Here is a 20,485-nt window from a genome sequence, read left to right as displayed (position 1 = left end):
ACTGAAGTGCTGTAACCTGAAATGTAAAAATAATTTCACATATAGTCCCAAGAAGTTTCATTACTTGCTTTATGATTTTTCTTCAGTGTTATATGGTCCTGCATAGAGATAGGGCAAAACCCTTTCTGTTTGATGAACTTCTCAGCTGAATGTCCTTCAATGTTTCAAAATTCTAACCACCTTTACTGGAGAAATAGTTAAGGCAAATACGCTTTTATTTTCCAACCATTTCCTTACAAGTCTGGATGTTTTTCTGGAGCAAGTCTCTCTGCTATTTTTTAAATATCTGCTCATTCCCAAAGTCATCCAGTTTCAAGGAGATTAATATAATTCCTGGTGCTTGATCTGTTGCAAGTGCCTGCTTCTCATACTGCTTTGTGTTGATCAAAGACTGAGTCTTCAAAGGTCATTTCCTCACTTTCATTTCATAGATACTCCAGTGCAAACTGGTTTTCTTTAATTTGAGAAGGGGGATGATGTGTTGGTTTCTGAAAAATGTTTTTTTAGAGCTGGCAGTGTTTGAGGCTGACTCTCTGCAAACCTGACCCTCTCCTAAAGAACTGCAGGACTTTGCTCCCTGCTTTGACAATAATCATGTTGCCAGGTGAGAACATTTGATGGCTGCAGCAGGAATGGGAATCTGAAGGATCTAATATTTTAGAGAGGCAACTCCCTAAGCAGGGCTCTTGTCAAGCCCGGTGCATAATTTCTGAAGTAACACAAAGGTCTTTCCCTTGCAGTACAATTTTGGACTATTTACACGATTTGAAGTATTTATTATCTAAAATTGTTTATTGTAGCTATGCAATTAAGTCACTATGGCTCATGAATTGGTTCTTGCTGATTTTAATAGAAGGAATTTCAAGATGGGGTTACCTGCTGTTTTATTTTCCATTGACAGGGCTCAATTAACCTCCAAAATCAGATTTCTGCTGTCTATAACCACAACTGTAAATTTATGGGGCAGTTTCAGTGAATATTTTGCAGTATTTGCTGAAAATCCACAGCTTCAGCAAGCATTTCTGCTAGTAATTAATTTACTAGAACATGCCAAAAGCAAAGACAAAAGGGGGATGCAAAATTGAAGTGAAAGCAAACATGCTTTAAAATTCAAATAAATATTCATAGATAAGATTTTACAGCATTGGTTCAATTCAGTGGCAGTTCTTTTGGGGCTGTTGTCTTCTCCTGTTATCTTAGCTACTGGAAGCATCATTTGTGTTTATAACAATCATTTGTGTTTATAACAACCAGTGCTGTTTTACCTCTGTTTAAGGTGAAGCAGACTTCTGATCTAGCTTTGACTCAGCCAAAATATTTCCCTGGTCTTCAGTAATCACCTACAGCAGTCAGAGAACATAAAAACACATTTGAGTATCACTACAAAAACAGTAAAATAATTTGCTAATGTAAAAATAATTTCTGCCAGCAGAGAGACTTGAACTAGGACAACTTTGATCTTAGAATAAATTAGGTCTCAAATTGCTTAGATCTTTTGCAGATAGTAAGAGAGCAAAGAATATGCACCTTCATCTTGATTTTCATTACCTTTTTAAATTTTTTGAGGTATATTGAAACTGATTCTTTCCTTTCTGTTATCCCATATTACTGGTAGCATTTCAGTAAAGGGCTCTTTCATCTGTCACTTTGCCCACATATATCATACTTTATCCTTCACTGATTCATTCTGCAGTTGCATTCTTAAAAATAATTAAAAAATAGGACAACTACTTACTCTATTTGATATTTTACAGATATTTGGGGTTTTAAAGGTTAAAAAAAAACTACAGAAATTGCAATTCTGCTTGATAAACAAAGCTTTGCGTATTAAATTACTATATCTAGTGTGTAGCTGATTTCTAGGAAGAGATTCTGTATAAATTCTTTCCCTGGCTTCCATTCTCTTTTTATTGTCTCTTGTGCTGAGTGATTTGTTTTGATGATTATAGATACTTTGTATTGCTTAGACTACAGCTTTATTTTACATGCAAATATTATCTGATTCTGTGTCTTCATTAAACTTTAATAAGGCTTTACGAACATAGTGCATAAAAGACAATATTGAATCAACAAAGCCTGTATAATGATGATTGAAATACAAAATTCAGGAAGAGTGATGGTGAAAGTAGCTCAAGTACTAGCAGTACCGGTAAGCATGCAGAGCCTTTAAGTTCTAATAGTTACAAAGTATGAAGTAAGAGTCTGGAAGAAAAAAAAAAGTGAGGAGAATGCTACTTTTTCTGTCAGTGGCATACTTGAAAGTAAATGCTAATGATATTCACTTATAGGTAGTGCATGTCATTTCTTTTAGTGTTTTTAAGATGATAAAATAATCATAAAAAGATACTCAGCTCGTGGGTTATGGCATATGATGAAAAATGTGAGTAAAAAATGCCATGCTGTTGCAAAAAGGCAGACACAATGATTAATCTTGAATAAGCCCTGGCAAGTGTAATGGTAGCAGACCCTACAGAACTTACTGGGAAGTGCAGGGAAAACTGGTGACTCTGCTGTGTTGGTGTCTTGGTTTGAACAGACTGCTAAGGAAGGCAGGAGCCTCTCTTGAAATGGAAAATGTAAACCCCCTCCCTCTGAATTAATATAATTTTGAAATGAAGGCACTCTCAGGCAAAGATATTGGAATAGAAATAACAGTTCTTTATTAGGAGAAAAAAAAAAAAAAAAAAGATAAAAAATAAAATGCAGTAATACAGAGCAACACTGACAGAGTCAGAATAGGACCTGTGGGTCAGGGTGTTGGTAGAAGTCCCGTTAAATGGTGGCTGCAGCCCTCCTGCAGTGCCAGCTGTGGTTCTGTTGGAGCAGTAATCCTGTAGAAGGGTGGAGTTTTCCTCTGAAGGTCCGTCCAGGGCTGATGTAGGTGGGCCTGGTCTTCCTCTGGGAATGCAGTGGAGAAGAAAGCTGCTCGTCTGGGAATGCTGTTGTGGTGTTCCAATTCTCAGATTATATCCAGGTAGGAATGCTTGGCTCCTCCCCTGGGCAGAGCATCTCCCAGTGGGATGATGTAATTTTTATCACTCGTGCAGTGAGACTCACTGGCCCATTAACAGAAGATATCTCCCGGAGGGAGGAGTGGTTGTGGAAGAGATACAGAAAACTGCCCCACCTGGTTTTACCAGGTTTTATCAGGTGGCTCAATTAACAGAAGGTAACTGCCCCGCCTCTGACAGATGGCAATAGAATACACACCCCCAGCCACATCTTGCAACCTAAGACAGTTGGTAAAGATGTGTTTTCCTGGTTGGGATGTTCTAGATAAACACACTAAGGAAATCAGCATGGAGAGGTAAAAACCTGGGCTCTGCTGATGCAAACTGCAGGGTGGAGGTAGCCAGCAGTGTGTCTGGAAGGGCCAAAAGGCAGAGAGCGAGGAAGAAACAAAGCAGCACTGCTGGGAAGGGCCTTCAGTGAGCTGCCACGTGTGATACAGAGCAGCAGGGGAAGGGAGGACACAGCAGGGACTTTGTGCCAGTGCTGGGAGCCTGGGAAGTTTGATAGAAGGAATGCTGGCTGTCTGATGACAGCTGGTTATGATAACACATCTCAGCTGTGGCAGAAGGAGAGTGATCAATGGGACAGTGATCAATGGGGTATGGAGTTGCCAGGCTACCAGCTTTGCAAGGATGAGAGCATCACATGTGCAGCAGGAGAGTGCCACAGCATGGAAACTGTAACATTAGACGTACTGCGCAAAGCGAGAAGCTCTGTGGAGGCCTTGCTTGCACAGGGTTTCTGCCCACTCAAATAGGGAAAGATGAAAGTCAAAATAGCTGTGAATGTACTGCAAGCTCTTGTTCAGGACCATGACACTGATCGGGGAATATGAAATGAAATCAAAAGTTGTGCATTGAGCACACTTGATCATAGCACTGATATGTCAATATGAAACAGTCAATGTTTCACCAAAATGAGGTATAATGATAAAATTTTTGGACTGAACTGTAGTGTCAGGATCTTAGAGGGGAAAAAAAATGCCATTCTGAATTTTGTCTTAAGTTCTATATAAGGTCTGCTTCAAGGTGAATTAAAGACCCATCCACAGAAGTGTTCCCAATTATAATTGTTTTATGTGGCACTGAGTTATTTTATGTAGCAAGCTGAATAAATCCAGTAGACAAATACTTAATGTAAAGAAGCAGAAATATATATATGCACCTATATATATGTTAAAAAGGTATAATTTAAAACTGTATATTTACAATTAGTAAAATAATTGTGTGAAAAGTAAGAGACCTACAAAATATTCTCCAGTTTTGGAAAGTGTTTTATTAGAAGCACAGGTAAACCACCCCATTTATAGACGGAAAAAAAAGCAAACCAAACTCAGGAAAGCCATCAAAGGGTCCCAGCTCCTGGGAGCATGACTGCAAGGAGGCTATCATAGGGGAAGGCTTCAAAAATTTCTTTAAAAAGTACAAAGCTTGTCCAGAGGAGAACTAGAAAGGCCATAAATCACGACAGGTCAAATTGAGACAGGAAATAGAGTATTAAAAACTTGCAAGGGGTGCTCAAGCTTCTAGTCAAAAGTTCTTAAATCAAAAGCAGGAAGTCAGGTAGGGCATAAGTGGGACTATTAATGACCAAACTGTAAGGAAGGACTCTGGAATTAGAAAGCTGTAACAAGAGGTTCAGTTAATTCCTTTTGTTCTGTCTGAAGACATCAGAGATGTTTGTACACCTGAGCCATGCTTTCTAGCAAACAGGGTGGAGGTCAGATGGACTCAAAGGGTTTGTGTAAATATACAGCAGGTATATTCACCAAAACAAACAGATCTATTAGCTGGCAGTAAGTCACCAGGTCAGGTGGCATATTAACCTGAGAGAAACTCCAGTGGGAAATCGAAGAGTGGCTGCCAAGGCTTCCACCTGACCGCTGCAAACAGCCACAGGGCTGGCAGGCAGCCACGGGACTGTCAATCTCACAAAAGGGACTCTGTGGGGAGTTGAGCTTGATTTCTGAAGCTGGGAGAAAGACAGGGTCTGTCATATGATAATTTTAATGAGATAATTTCCTTAATGGAAGAGGTCATGTTATTATTTAAGCCAAACCCTAAACAAAACTCCTATGCCTGTGAATAGGCTGGGGCAGCTGGTGGGAATCTCTTGCTGGGTTGAATGTACACACAGTGGGTCAAGTGAGTCACAATAGGGTGGACAAGCCTGTATTCTGTCCAGCCACAACTTCTTCATATTTGTTATTGTGTGTCCTCTTTCCTCTTCTTTTGGTGGTTTGGGGGGATTTTTTGTTTGTTTTTAAATTTTAGAGAAGGAGGCAAAGAGATTAAGCAAGACCACAAAGCCAAATATTACTGTGTGAACACACTTTATTTCCTATTTAAAAGTCAAAGTTGTGTATGAAATGTTAATGCTCTAGTGATAAGTGTCCTGCTGATGGAACAGAATCCAAATATTAGGCACCTGCTTGCATACAGTAAAAACACTACCAAAAATTACCTCAGGGATGGCTCACTGCTGAAATTTCCCACTGCCCAAGCAATTCCAGTCAATAGAATCAGCTCTGAGAATTGACTGACTACCTGCATGTTTGTATAAAATAAACACTCCATAGAGCAGGCAAACTGGGGAAGAGGTCAAAGCATGAGTGGTATGAAGTCAAAACCAGTAAGGAGAGATGAAAAAACTCAAGCTGTGCTGTGAAATTATCCTTTTTTCACATGTCTTCTCTACTTGCTCTACTTGACAAAAAAAAAAAAACAAACTTGTTGATATGCAGTATCTGAGTCCAGTTGTTTGGGGTTTTTTTGTACTGAACTGGCATTCAGTCCCCTTTGAGGGGTTAAAAACTGTTGTGCCTGGGGTGTGTCTAAGGCTTGGAGTGCATGGTTGTTCTGTTGAACTGAAGACTTTTAAATTTCTGCAAAGCTGCATCCAATTTTCCCATGTTGACTGAATGTACACACAAAGGTGCATAATTTCATCTATACCTGAAGATAAACATACAAATGGTTTGAAAAATGCATCCCACTCCAATACAACTTTGGTAGTTTAAACCTATTATAACTTTGATGAAATTCAATAATTCTTTTTTGACCTTCTTTTGCTCAAGGCTCTGTTCCTCTGTATTCCAACCTATCAGTTTCACATGGGTACTACTGCCTTTCTTTTTTTTTTTTTTTTTTCTGTTAACATTCCATTTTCACTGAGACCAGAGTACTGTCCTTTTTCTCCTGTAGCAAGATACAAAGATAGACTGCCTATAAGCCTTTGGCTGATTTGCACTGTAAGTTGTTTTCATCAAATCCTTTCATGGTAACAGAGAGAACAATTTTGTCTTTAACACCGTGAGGGGCTTTTTCAGGCCAGCAGCCAGCCTTGGCACCGTGTTGTTGATAAATATAATTTACTTGAAGGTGTCATTTCCCAGGAGATGTCCAAAGGATCTGCTGCAGGTAGCAGTGGCACCCATCAGAGCCTGGCTTTGCATGGTGAAATCTGCAGAGTAAACAGGGCATCCATTACAGTGCTTGTAATCACCTCCTCCTCTTTTGGGGCTTCACATTTTTATTATGTCTTCATTACACAGCAAGACAAATTTCAGCTTTGACCTTCATCGCAGAGTGAGTGAGAAATAGGGTTTCAGTAGACAAGAGCAATTTTTCACTTGCAAAAACTGCCTTTTGATGGCAATAGCTAAAGGCTTGGAATGAAATTTCGCTGTCCACTCGTACTGCATGGTGGAAAGACACTTGGGCCATCCTTGCCTGGAAAGACAAAGTACTCGATTGTCACGTGCTATATCCACCTGGAATGTGTGTTCCATGTAAAAAACCTGCCATCAATGTAAGAGCAACAACCTGCTCATGCAGAGGTGATTAAGCACTTAAACCTTAGTGAGAACACATGTATGTCAAATATGATTTGCAATAAAACAAGAATTTTGGAAGCTTATAGTTTTATCAGTTATGTTGCACTTTCTTTATATAAATAGGAAAAAACTAAGCGATACTAAAAAAATTTGGTAATTTGGTTTCATGCCTACATTTGGATAAAGGAGACATGCTACTGAGCAAAAGCTCTGGGAACATTACTTCTGCAGCCATTGGTTAGGTTTTAGCTTGCTTTATGCATTTCATAGTCATTTACTTTTTTAAAAATTACTCAAAACTTTTTCCACCTTGGCTGTATCCCTGTCCAAGTTTTATATGTTGCAGAAATATATCTTGTGAACCTTCCCTGACCTCCCATCTTTAGAAGTTTGATTTATCAGGAAAACTGACAGTATCTTCAGAAGTAGTCTCAAAAGTACCTGTATGTCAGGGGAATTATTGAGTTTAAAAATCTACAGTGTATTTTAGGATATATGTATGTTTCTGAGCTATCCAAATCTTGGAATATATAATATATATATATAGAGAGAGGCAGATTTTTTTCGGTGGCTCTTCCATTAGCTGTGTGACTGTATGAATTTTCCCTTTTGTTTTAGATAAGAAAATGATTTAAACCCTTTTGAGATACACTGGTTTAGCAAAATCTGTATTCCCACAGAAATAATTGAAGTCTGTATTAACTGAACAACTGAAGAGACTCTAAGTTTGGTATTTGATAACTTGTAACAATAAACTTGATTGGGATCCCATGCAGTACACTTCTTGTCAAAGGTCAGACTGTTAGTGGAACGTGTTTGTCTTGGAGCTGTAAATGTAACCACGTGCCACCTCTACTCCGAGCTGTAAAACTCTGCCATTTGTTGTGACATTAATGTCAGAGTGTAGCCCCAATTTTCACTATATCTGAGAATCCAAAGTACTGATTATCTCTCCACAACTTGCTGGCTTGCTGAACCATTTATCTCGTTCCTGGTTGAGAAAAAGGATGGAATTTTAAATAATGGCAAAGATACATCTGCCTGACAGAATAAAAAGAAAAAATATTCTGAGTGAGGACTATATCTGAGAAGAGATGGGGGCTCACATCAGGTTTAATTAAACTGAGGCTGACATGATCATGTTCATAGGTTATTCTTATCTGTACTCCTAAGAAGAAAATTCTGTAATAGACTTTATATACGATATTTTAAGGGGTTAAATGTGAAGCACAGCCTCTCTGCAAGAAGGTGAGCAATAAAGGTCTATAAACACCAGGGAGGGCCCTGAGAGCAGCAGTGAAGCTCCATATCCAAAGCTAAAGAGCCTGTGGATGCAGTCTTACCATGAGAAGCTGCCTTACACATCAGGGCTGGGTGAGCAACTCTTACATAGCCCATGGGTTTGGAACAGGTGGATCCAGCGTTGGGATGAACTTGGAGCAGCCTCATGTCAGCCAGCTCAGGCTGTCATTTTGTGAATTCTCCTGTAATGCAATCATGGTGGTAAAGCCTTGCAGTGGTGGTATCTCAGATCTACTTTTACCTCTGTGTAAAATACCTGGATTTATCTTTGTGTGAGATAGATTAGTCAGTATGTTATACGTGTAAGTTTTCCAGTTTCAGTGTCTTGTGCAGCCTGTCAGAAGTAAGAATGATTTCAAAGGGACGGATATTGAGCTGTTCTTTATAATATCAGCTCTCTGCACACAGAGATTAACAAAGTGTCAGGACTGATTTAAGATAGTTCTGATGAGTGAGAAGGTGGAAATAGGTAGGGGTAAAGATAGTTTCTCCATTGTTTTCACATAACTAAGAAGTTGGAAAAAATCCTATAGGAATATTTTAAGATTAACTATCTAATCCCATACCTAACATTTAATTTAGTCATTGCACACGAGGAATAAAATGCCAGAGTCAAAATGCAAAATGCTTATTCTCTCAGGACCAGAGTTTGAACGGATATGCCTATGTATTGAGACAATGTTTGAATAGATCTTTGAAGAAATCATGTGAAATTCTTTCTCATTGAAGACAATGACAGAGTTGCTATTGACGGTGGACTTGAGCTTGACTGCAGCAACCTGATTCAGTAAAGAATTTAAATGCATATAATCATAGAAAAAAATGATCTGATGAATCATGACCTTATCTGTGAAAATTTGCCTAATGAAACTGTGTGAAATTAACTTTACTCACAAAGCACACCTGTTCTGCTGGGAAGATGGCTATAAATATCTTTGTGCCACCTGCCCCAGCTATGAGAGTTTCTATAAATCATATAATTCCCTCTGACAACTGGTAACACCTTGAGGGCACCTTTTTCTTTCTGTGCTCTTTCTGAAAATGTGTATTTGCATAAATACAAAATTGTATGCCAATAAATTTTCCATCAGATTTCTTTTCTGCCCCCAAAACTGAAAAAAGTTTAGCTTATTTGTAGTTTTGCCTCCCCTGTTACAGTTCCATGTACAGGCACACTCTGAAGTAGGATGTAGTCACTTGGGAATTCTGCCCTCCTAAAACACAGTCCCATGAAGGAGTTGTTCCAGTTTGTGCTGAGTCCAGATGGAAAGAAATTTTCTGACTGGAAACCCAAGTTATCAGGGCTCTGCTTCTGTATTGGTCTGACTTTCCCATGTACTCACTTCTGTTCCTTCTCTATTTATGAGAAATTGCCCTTTCTTCTGTCAGAGGAACTGCAGGAAAGCCTTGGTTTAAAACTTCCAGTCTCTAAACCCCGTACCCTGTGCATCAGTGAAGGAGCAGAACTGCTCTTCCACCTCTCCAAGCAGAATGTGAGCCAACAGTGTTAGACTGCTGAGAGAAGGGTAAATACCTTATTAGGCTGTATAAACAGTGCAGAAAATGCATGGAGCGATCCTATGTAAAAATACAATGATTTTCCTTCAAGAAGGATTTAGATTTATTGGTTGATAGCCAAGGAAGAACAACCCAGAACATGGTGATTGAAAGAACTGCAGTTTGGATAATCTTTAGAAGAAAATCATGGAGAGGCAGTGTAACTGTTCTCAGTTATGTGAAAGGCTGTTGTAAAGGGGAAGAAAATTTGGCTCACAAGACAAGGTGTGAACAGAAGAAAAAAGGTGTTTTGAAGCAAAAAGGTGTCTTGCTTGATGGACCAAGCAAATACCAGTTAAGAATGATAAGGGAGGAGCAGGTGCTCCCCTTGCTTTTGGTCTCAGTGTCCAGGGCACTTTTAGGGGAATGGTAATGAGTACTTTGTATGTGTCATGTGTATGAAAAGCATCCTGTTGGTTTTGTAGAACATGAACTATGTAAAGTGGCACATTGATGTATTTGTAAAAAATACAGATCTGAATAACACAGAAGTTTTTATTGCAATACACCTGTTGCAATATACCCTGTTTCCACTTAATAATAATATGGTTGTTCTTTATTCTCACTATATTTGAAATACACATTTCTACCAGCAATTAAAGCCAAAGGAATAAGATTTCAAGTTTTACTTCACACACAATTAATGTGCAATGACTTTATACTGATCTCATTTCTTTTATTGTTTTAGAGCAGTGACAACTGCTAATGTTTTCTTTTTCTGAATTTGAGAAAGTGTGTTTTTATTTCATTTTGTGCATTTCCTGATACGTTGACTGTACTGACAGAGATCCAGTTGTAGGAAATGGTTGCTCTGGGGACACTGTACAACAACAGTCTATCTCTGAACAAAAGGAGATTTCCTTTAGTGTTAAGTCATTAGTTAAGCATAATTTTATTTAATAGCTTTTCATGTGGAAGGAGTAAATAAGGTATTTAAATCAAAAGTAACAGTGATTGCTCTGTGCTGCTGTTCTTACCACAGACCTAAGAAGCCCTGGTTGGACTTCAAACCATGTATTAATCCTTCATAGACTGAGTTCAAAACTCCCTTTGAAAATTTGAAAGTGAAGGACCCACAAATTTTAGAATGACTAATATCTTGCTTAAGGGAGGAATTCTTTAATGAGGTAGAAAAAGACTATACTGTCTCCCAGGTAGTGTGCCCATTAATTTATTTGCAAGATGCTGATCCATGGAGAGGATTAATTTAGGCTTAACTGGCAACCACAGCTTAGACCAATTTGCTCACCCTGATTGACCTGTGTTCTCCAGGGAGCTGGGTCTGGAGGACACTGTTACCCTCCTGAGTGGGATATGAGTGTTTTTTATACCAAGGCTGAGGAAGGTGGAGTGCTAAGAGTGTGGTTTTATTCCATACTGAAAGTGCAGACTGCATTCTGTGAGTAGAAGATGCTGTTCAACATTGTTTGTTGTTACTAAGGAAAATGAAATGCTCCCCTCTCTCTGATTTTTCCTTTGTGTCTGGGCCAGGTGAAGTGGCACTGTAAACCATGTGTTAATATTTTCCTGTTATACTCAAAGTTTTGAGTAGTGGTGCTTTTCAGAAGCTCCAATATTCACTTGAAATGCCCACTCTTTCTTCATCTCAGTATTTTTCTTGCAACAACCCTTCCAAAATGATATCTTGACTTAGAGGCTGTCACTTGTTTTTACCTTCTGGAGTTAAACCTGCTAAAGTTCACAACATGCTTAGCTGAACGTGGGACCTGTGCTCTCCTGTGGTTACACATCAAAGAGAACCTTTTTAAAAGGTTTTGCTGCTACAGTGGCATGAAGGCACGGAGGTAGCAGAGCTGACATCTCCTCCCGTTTGGCTGCTGAGTCTGAGGGCCCTGCTGAGGATCCTGGGCTTGCCCAGTTGTGATGTTGCTGCTTCACCTGCCAAAGTTTAAAAAAATTTGATCAGCAGCTCTCTCAAGATAAGGCACATAATACAGAAAAGCACTGGAAATACAGATAGAAATGGAAAAGAAGCTCAGAAGGGGCAGATCAATGATGCATTTTTACACTGTTTCTTGTATAAGGAAAGAAAAGGAAGACACAGTAATGGCTCAGAACCATTACTTAACCTTTTTTATCACACAAAATGGCCGTCAAAAGTAATAGAGGTAAAAGAATTTTGCTGTGACTGTGTGCTATGTTCCCACTTGCACATGGCTTCCAGTGGACAGGAGCTAAGAACATGTCCCTGTGCTGCAGCAGTAAACAGTATGGAACCACAGGATCAGGACACGGCCCTTAATATTTACTTCTGAGCTGGATTTGGAGATCGAGCCCTGTAAATCAATATTGCAATACAGTATTTTTGTAACTAAGAATGTGGTATCTAAGAGAGAAATGTAGAGTTTTCCTTCTTTCTGGCAAGGCTAAAATGCTTGAAAATGAAATGTCATCCACAAAGCTGCCAAAACTTTAAAACAGAGTATTGATTGGCAGAGCCCCCCTGAAACACACTCGTACGTTCTGTCACAGCTTGAAGAGTTTGCAGTAGAAAGAATCTTCTCTGTGCTCTATATCTCTTACCCCAAAGGTAGGAAGTTCTTTCTACCCTGTTGGTGGGCTGCTCAAGGAAAATATCATCATAAATTAGCTACTTCATCTGTACATGATGCTTTTAGTAAGCAAGCAAGAGGCGCCTCTAGAACCTACATCTCTCCAGCAGCTCCTTCAGCTCATGTCCCTGCATCCACAAATCCAGCACTGTGCTGCTGAAATTACTCCATTTTCCTTTATTTTCTCAGGGATGCCTCACTTCACAGCATTATAGATCTCAGTTTATTTCTCTATAAACTCTCATCACTCTTTTTAGCATTTGTGTCACTCGCCCACTGTGGTTGTCATTGTTACAAATTGTTTGTCATTGTCCCTCCCTCCCTGGCTGTGCAGGGCACTCTGCTTGCAGGGCTGGCCTCTCCCAGTTACCCTGAGCAACACAGGGAGTGGGGACAGGGGAATCAAAACCAGTCCCTGTGCCCTGAGGAAGGATGAGGAAGGCAGCTGGAACTACATGGGGTGGTCTGTTGCTGAATGAGTGAACTGGATAGGATTCTCACTAAATGCCATGTGAAATGGCTGAATGCCATTAATTAGACTATCTCCAGTGCTGTTAATGTGATTGTTTTCTTAAGAGTAAATTTTTTCCATAATTCCCTCTCCAGTTTGGTCTTTCTACTGCTCATTTTTCTTCAGCTCATCCCAAAACAGTTTGGAAAGGTACATTTTGGTGTTTAGTTGTTATCCTATTGCATTGGATTGAGAGGATAGACACTGCCACCATTGCAACTGTCTAAACAGGCCCTTTCTTTGATTCCTCTGTCAACGATGATACATGACAAGTCAGGGGGAAGGCAGCTTAGAGCAAAATAGAAATAGTAAGAAAGATGAGAAAGTATTTTTATGTATTGTATTTCAAATCTCTTTCCATTGCCTCAGTAGAATCTGGACTCCAATTCTCCAGAATTGGAGGACAGCTTTTGTTTTGATCTTGGTGGGCTGTTTGTTGGCATCTGGAGTTAAGGAACTTCCTTTACTTTCTACTCTCTTCTGTTCTTAGCTGTTTAGTTAACTGTATCTGAAGAAACCTTCAAGATTTGCAATATTTTGGCAACTCATCTTAGATCTCACAATGCTTGATCATCTATAGAATGTTTCCTGTCCTGGAGTCAGAATATAATGCAGAATTTCAGTTGTAATTTAAAAAAAAAATTGATTTCTCTTGAGAATACTCGAAGAAGGATGCATATGTGAACAGATTAAAAAAGCCCAAACCATTAAACAAGTGAGGAAAAAAAATAATCCAGAAGTCAATCTTCCATCCTTTGCAGAAGCAGACTCAGGGTAGTGAAAGTTTATATTTCATTCTGGAAAAAGATGGAAATTGACTGGCCATGCATGTATTTGTGTGTATATTCTCTAGGCTATTTCTTTTCATGATGTATTGACAGCCATCCTTTTCCAGCTTGGAACCATTTCAGCTTCTCTGCAGTGATGAATACATTTGCATAAAGCACTTTAGTCTGGGCGATGTCATCTCTTCACTTGGTGCTAAAATATGTCCAAAAGCTTTGAGAAGAGCAAATTGCATGCATTTTATATGTACAATGCAAGCTCCAGATTTTTAACTTTCTCATATCTCTCCATTATTGTCTCTGTCATCTTTGTCACAGAACTTGCCTGATTTTCTCTTGACAAAATTCGGATTTTATGCTGATCAAAACATTGTCATAGCATTTCCCAGGTTCCTACTACTTAAGACTTTTTGGCTTCAACACAACATTAGTAGATCTTTGAAAGTTTATCTAAGTCATTGGTTTGCAAGCAAAGGTGATCTTCTATACCTCTGAGATTCAATTTGAATTTCATAAAGATACATATTGCTTAATTATATTTATTTGCTTAGATTATAAATAATTAAAGAGTGCCTGTCCAAGTCTCCTGGTGCCTCAACACATCAATAACAATTCCATCCCCACAGTGCTGAATTAATTATTCTAACAGGAACTCAGGCAGACTACCTTGAGTAGAGACTTTTCAATTTCATCATTACTTTGAGAAACAAATCCATAACTTTCTGCATAAATCTTATCAAACAGCACCTTCTGTGCACTGCTGCTTCTTTCCTGTCCCTCTCCTTTAAAACTGACAAGACAAGCTTTTACAGTTCACTCCTTATGCTATATTTTGTTTTGCTCTAAGCTGGCTAGGACTTCGGGAATCATTTTCTCAGAAAGCTTCCAATTCTCTGAAAACACATCTGCCTAAAGATAAATCTTAAGGTTTTCTTCAGTTTTCAAATTATTGAGTAGTCAACATTGTATTTGATGCTTTAACTGAAAACCCTTTACTCATTGTTTGAAAAAAATTCATTTTTTTACAATCTTATTTTTGAATGCAAGCCAATCAAAGAAAAAAGTTAAACTAACTGAAATATTTAAATTATTAGATGGAAGTGAATTGATAAAGTCTTTACTTGAAAAATACTTCCAATATAATCTTTTTCCTCCGAATCAGGACAAAGCAGTGAAAAAGAAGCTTAATTGTCTTACTTTCATACATTGTTTGTTTCATTATGAAAAGCCATTAAGGAATGTTATCAGAGTTCTGTGTGTGTGTATAGCCTTGCTGATTAATGCTAATGTAGTGATGGGTAACTCTGAGAATATGTAACATTGCCCAGAGGGTTTATGGGAATAATTAAATTTGTTGTTCCATTCACCTGCTTGTTTTTGTGTGCAGCACTTGCCAGAGGAACAAGGAGGGGTTTTAGGTTGTTATCTTTTATGGTTTTGTTGGTATTTCAGGACAGATTCTTATAATAATCACTAGTTTTGTTTTGTGTTTGAATTCTGTACAGGTGATAACATCCATTCTGCATTTCACTTCTTCCAATTACTAAAAAAACACCCCAAACGCAACCAAACTGAAAATGAAACAAAACAAATAAACCCCAAAGACACAAGAAACCCACAAGAAGCAAAAGCAGAAAGGGCTTTTGCATGACTGGGAACATCAACTCCTGCTCATCCTTGGAGCCTCCATGACGCTGGGTGCTGTCACATGCCTGTGTGTGTAATTAAATATCTGTTGCTGATTGTTGTCTGATGTGATTGACATTTGAGATTTTATTATAAAGTTTATACCACTTGGCCAGCTTATTGTTACACACACCCCTTCAGGGACCAAGGCAGAAATGTAATGCTGGGACAAGAAGGGTGTTCCTGGTGCTTGGCCGTTCCGAGTGCATTCCTGAGTGCTGGGACTGAGAGACAAGAGCACTGCTGGGTTCCTTGTTTTTACTGCGAGACTCTTCCATGAATCCCTCCCTGAAATGCATCTCCACTGCTATTGGTTCTGCTCCCTTACCAAACAGAGCTTTGCAAGTTTTAAGCATCTCTTTCAGTGCAAATGAGGAAAATATTCAGGTGTTCTGTGCTGACATGTAAATGCATAAAACTGTTTTGCTTTTCTCTGTTTTGTTTAAACAGTAATACTTTAACAGTAATATTCCTCTTGGGAACTTGCTGCCATTTAAATGTTTTGCAAGGGTATTTTATGTTGTGCCAAATATTATTCACTAATATTTTCTAAATTAAGCCTTTCTGAAAGCTTATCTAACTCTCATATTTTATTTTTAATATCCTTCTTTAGGATAAAGTCTACTGTATGTATACCCAACAGACTAATGTACCTGAAGTTTTTTTTTTTTTTTTAATTTATATGTACTCACAAATCAAAATAATAGTACACATTCCCAAAAAAGTTCATCTTGTTCTTCCCCTGTTTCTTCCTTTTTCATCATAATATGCAAGCAGTATTTCTTTAGAAATAAGCTAAATAAAAAGTAGACTATTAAATGTGTGAAGATTAAATTCCAAGAATTCAACAATAGTAATCACATAATAAATGGTATCCTCATAATATCTGCTGTTGGTTTTGAACAAAATTAATCATACAGCATAATTCTTATGGAAGCCTTTAATTATGGATGTGCTTTTTGTACTTCAAAACTGAAATGTTCTGAGACTGTAGAGGGAAAAATTAGGCTGAAGCTTTTATGAATCTTAAAAGTTCAGGATGAAAATAAAAATTAAAATGGTATCTTAAAGTGAGAATGCAAACTTTGGGTTATTATCTCTTACAGGGCTACTGAGCTCCTCCCACCATCAGAGTAACCAAGAATTTCTGAAACTTTGACGATTACAGGCTCTATATAATCATTAATGTCATATGAATAAATAAAGCCTAATTAATTCAACACTAATGAGGGGACGTAGGTTCAGACTGTGCTCATCACTGAGGGCTGAATTCCCTCACAGTTCTGTCAGAGTAATTCTTCATTGTTGTTAAACAAATGACTTTTCAAAATCTGTAGTGGTCTTAAATAGCACAGTATTGCAGGATTTAGTGAAATTCATTACAAAATAGTATATTATCAATAATATAAACTTGATAAGGTTTTTTTTTTCCCTCTGGCTCTTATTATTGTAGCATCTGTTAAAGATAACTTCACTGGCAAATAGGAACAGAATTTGTGTGTGCATTTGATACACTTGGAATTAGCCAAAATAACAGGATAGAAAAGGGATTAAGAAGATCTCTGTTAGAAAGGCAAGTGCATATTTATGGAAGGAAGACTAAATTGAGCCTTGCTCACATCCAGGACGATGTTTAAATAATCCTGAAATACTTAAATCACTTCAAAGCATTTTTTATCTTTTATTAAGTTCCTTTTCAAGAACCTCCTGAGTTCCCCTTGGTTTTTCTCTTCACTTCTACCATAATGCACATCATGCATCAGCTTCTCTGTGAAGTTTGTGAATTTTTTACCATATATTCTGTGTTTCCTGACAGTTCATCTCTGCCATTTTTGTGGAAAGAAAAAATCTGGAGATCAGATTATTGAGTTTAGTGGAGGGAGCCTGCTCCAAATCTAAACTTAAAAGAGACAAAGTTTAGGAGAAATGTTCACCTACAGATAGAACATGAAATTTGCAGGCACTTTTAATACCATGTATGTTTGGGCAAGGGCAAGTATGGAAAAAGTTCCCTATTGCTCTCCCTGTATTTTTGTAAACCCCTCAGTGGGTTTGTGCATGGGTTAGTGCACAGTGCAAGCAGAGAGGGATGAGATAATCCTGCCACATCCAGAGCAAAACTCCCTCTCACTCAAGTTCTCAAGTGCTATTCAGGCATGATTCAACCTGTAGGGTACAGGTTTTTCCATGAGCATGCTCCTGCATGCATTATCTCCTGGGGAGGGGTCCTTGCTCCAGCACTCCTGTAGTAGGAATCAGATTAAACTGCAAGAAAAGTAAATGCTGTGCTTTGAGGTGTCTTTTTTTTTAGTGCCATGCTGCAAATTGTGGCTATAGAAGATGCAGTTTCAAGTTTTTGAGCATTTTCAGGTGTATTTAAATACATGATAACTGGATTCATTTAACTGGAAATAACTTTCCTTCTTTGTATGTGTTTTATGTTTTTAAACTATTAGAGTTGCAGAGAAAGCACTGCACTGGTTATATTTTTCCACAGCCTGTGCATATCACAAGGACAAAAATTCACGCTTAGTCAGTGCTCTAAACTGCTGGCTAATCTTTCCTGTTCTAGTATCAGCAGTTATACTTATGCAAATTAGCACATTGTAAAAGTTGCATCAGTCATTTATGGTTCAAAGCTTAATTTGCTCAGAATAAGTACTTTTGAATGAAATAACCTCCCCAAAAAGGAAAACCAGCAGTTAAACCCAGACTAAAACTACTTATAAGAAGGTATGAAATAAAATTTGGTAATGTACCTAAGTAATGGTATGTTCTTCAAGTAAATTAATTAAAATATGTCTGTGATGGCTAGACTGAGCTGTGAGAAGGTGTGAGAAGAGAAAAAAATATAACTCGAGAAGTTCATTTTGGAGGAGACATTAATAAAAACCGGATGACATGCAGCAAAGGAAATTAGCTGCTGGTGCACAGGGGCATGAATAATGCTGGAGGATGTATCATATAACTTAATCAAATAGGCTGTAACAGGAAGATGCAACTGTGGTTTCCTTAATGACCAATGGGTGATGTAATCAAATGCTTAAATGCACATTGTCAGGCTCTGATGAGTTCCTATCAAAGCAAAGTTGGGGTATCACTTACCCAGGAGTTGGGGCTGGTAACACATCTTCTCTCAAGTCAGCGGAAGGAGTTAGGAGCAGACAGGTTTCTGTAATGTTTCTGTGACAGGAAATAAGCTCCCTTTATTGTTCTCTAATGTAAATATCACGTTCCCTGAAGATATATATATACTTCTGTTGCCTTTGGCAGGGCACAAATCTTGCCACGCTTGGGCATGAGACAGAGTCAAGGCTGCTGCAGCCAGGACCCAACAGAGATGCAAGAAATTTCCAGGTGTTTCTGGCCTCTATCAGCAGCTGCAGGCTCTGGCTGTGCAGCTCCCCTGGTGCTGGAAATACATGGATTAACTAATTCGAGGCAGTGTGGGAATGCCTGAACACGCACTCACAAGTCTGAGTGAAGGCCAGTTCTCCTTCAGTGGAGTGTACTAAACAGCACTGCTAATGTTGGGCTTGTAGAACTTTAATTTCTGTTTCTGCCAGTACCGTGCACTGTGCCAGTGTGTGTTTTCATTGGAGCAAACCCAAGTGGTAAGGCTAATAGAGTAGTGACCTTTGCAGCAGCAGGTTCCGATCCCAATTGAGTAAGCTGTGCTAGCCCCAGGCCCAGCAGGGCTGGTTATACAGTGCAGGGACACCAGGGCTGGCTGCACCGCCCAGGCTGACTCCGAAGGCAGCAGAATCTTCTCTGTGCTCAAAAGCCTTGGTCCTTACTGTCTTCATTACACAGTGTAGGTAGAAGACTTTTTTTTCACCAAATCAGAGTGGTTTAGCAGCAGTTTCATAGCAAGGATATAAGCTCTGAATATAGGAACCAAACAGAGTCAAAATTAAGACTGAGCTCGCTGATAATCCTGGGCTTTGCATTTTAATGTGTATTGCTAGTTGAGTGCTAGATTGTATTTTTATGACAGAGCAGATTAAGAAATAATTTGCATGTGAATCTCTCCAAGTCTGTGCAGTTTCCCTGGTAACAAATGTGGAACCAAGTTCCAAAATCTGCTTGTTGCTATTAAAGTGTGTGTGTGTATGTGGGGAGGGAGGTGTTCTTATTTTATAAGTTTTTATTAAAGAAAAAAATAGAACTGCAAAGTTTAGCAAGATTCTTGATTTACATAAAATGGGGGATTGAGGAAATGAAATGCTTCTTCTCTCACCAGCACTTAACTCGCACAAAAATCTATTTTTTCTCGTGAAACAACACAAGGGTATTTTGCAATCAGTTTTCCTTTCTGGCTATTGTGAACAAAACTTGTTATTTGAGAGAATTGTACTTGTACTTCGAGGGAAGCTGCCCATAATTGGTATTTCCATCAGCAGTTGCCTTTCAAGCTTCTTCAGAAGCTGCCTGTGAAGGCTTGGAGTGTCACCCATCAGGGCTTCCCAGCTCTTCCCTGTGCCTCCCCAGGAGGGATCCTCACCTTGGTTCATTATAGCTCGGGGGAGGTCTCATGGGTTGTGGCAGGAATTTCTCACAGCAGTTGGGTAGCTTGGACCAGGAACAGCTTATCTGTCATGTCTTGCTTTTAAAGTGGTGCTTAGGGAGAGGTTTGAGTTGAAGCTTTAACAAGGTGACTCTTGTATGCAGCAGCAGGAGAACTGAAAACGTATTGGAGGAGGGAGAGAGTGACAACTGTGTTGTGTTTGCTGAAAGGTGAAATCATCCTAGTAGTGACTGGAGAAAAAAAAAAAAAAAACTGGTGACTGATCTATTGAGAAAGACTAGTTATCCTCTAACTTTAGGCCTCTAACTTTAGTTTTTGTGGCTTTATTGAATCAGAAAGCTTTGGCATAAAATATTTTGCTGGTAAAGCATCCCCAGTGCTCTCTGCACACTAAGTTTCTGATGTTTTTCCTCAATTATTTCCTGAAACTTAAATCTCAATGGTTTTGATGCTGAGTTTTTCAATGACTTTTCAGTAAAAGATCTAATGATAAATCTTCCTAGATAACTTCAGAAATATAGATGAAGTCATGTAAGCAACTTGGTAGGAAGTGTTTTTCCTCCTCCCTCATCTCTGCTTGCTTTGTTTGCTGGTTCACTCTTTAACTGTTTCCAGTTTGCAAGTTATTTTAACTAGACTTAAAGGTAGAACATGAAGTAAATTGAAATTTTAGTTGCCCTAAAATTTATGCTATGT

This window comes from Vidua macroura, chromosome 7 (assembly GCF_024509145.1).
Source record: "Vidua macroura isolate BioBank_ID:100142 chromosome 7, ASM2450914v1, whole genome shotgun sequence".
Classification (NCBI taxonomy): domain Eukaryota; kingdom Metazoa; phylum Chordata; class Aves; order Passeriformes; family Viduidae; genus Vidua; species Vidua macroura.
This window is presented reverse-complemented; position numbering follows the sequence as displayed.